Raw genomic sequence first — 905 nt, forward strand, 5'->3', positions numbered from 1 at the left:
CAGAAAGCTTTTCTCCCAAGCCAGAATAACAGCGACTCCGATACTGGAGCACTCTTCGTTCCTACTTACCCAGCTTGAAACGTGGACCGGAGAGGAAGGTGGATTGGAAAAGAGTGAAACTCTCACTCGGTCTGTCCCGACCAAAGCTAAGTCACGGGTTTCTGACTGATTTGGAGCTTGCCTCATAGCATACGTGAGAGGAATGAAGTCGTTGACTTGGGGTGTCTCCTGCCTGAATATTTCAAGCAGTGCCTGTTTTGGTAGGCTGGGCAATGGGTAGGCAAATTGGGGCATCTTCAGACACGTACTCGTGGCAGTCTTTAGCGTCCTTGCCTTGAGTTGAGATGACACACCATGCGATTCAGTGAGTAGCTACTTTATGATGGTTATCAAATGTTTCGATTGGATGCAAAGCTCTGGGATTATACGGAAAGGGAAGAAAAGAAAAAACAGCAAGCCAGCCTCCTCTGGACTAATGGACTGAGGTTGAAAGTCACAGCATCAGCGTGATGACCTTCTTTTTCTGTATCCCATATGGTCTAGCGGTTAGGATTCCTGGTTTTCACCCAGGCGGCCGGGTTCGACTCCCGGTATGGGAAAGCTCTTTCGAGTTCACTTCCTAAACACAGGTGTACTCCTCGTCCTGCCCATGTTTTCTTCCAGGCTGTTTTGTCCATCAATGCATACAGGTTGCTCCCACGTAATCAATGTCAAGAATCGCTCCAAAATAATGTTGCTTTGGGATCCTTTCAGTACCACAGCAGGTAGCCTAACAATCCCCAGTCCAAAAGTCCCGGGATAAAATCGCATCCAAGAGCATGAGACGAGACAACCACGACACCACGGTTCCCTGAAGGCAGCAGGGCAAGAATTAGCAATCAAACACAAAAAGAATAAACGAAATG

At 47.8% G+C, this 905-nt stretch overlaps 1 non-coding gene across 1 annotated transcript; it reads left to right on the forward strand.

The window, feature by feature from the left end:
- Positions 1-528: 528 nt before the first annotated feature.
- Positions 529-599, forward strand: trnae-uuc. Its single transcript has one exon. It is a non-coding gene; the product is annotated as a tRNA-Glu (tRNA).
- Positions 600-905: the final 306 nt, after the last annotated feature.

The sequence above is a fragment of the Polypterus senegalus genome, unplaced genomic scaffold (genome assembly GCF_016835505.1).
Source record: "Polypterus senegalus isolate Bchr_013 unplaced genomic scaffold, ASM1683550v1 scaffold_8993, whole genome shotgun sequence".
Taxonomy (NCBI): Eukaryota; Metazoa; Chordata; class Cladistia; order Polypteriformes; family Polypteridae; genus Polypterus; species Polypterus senegalus.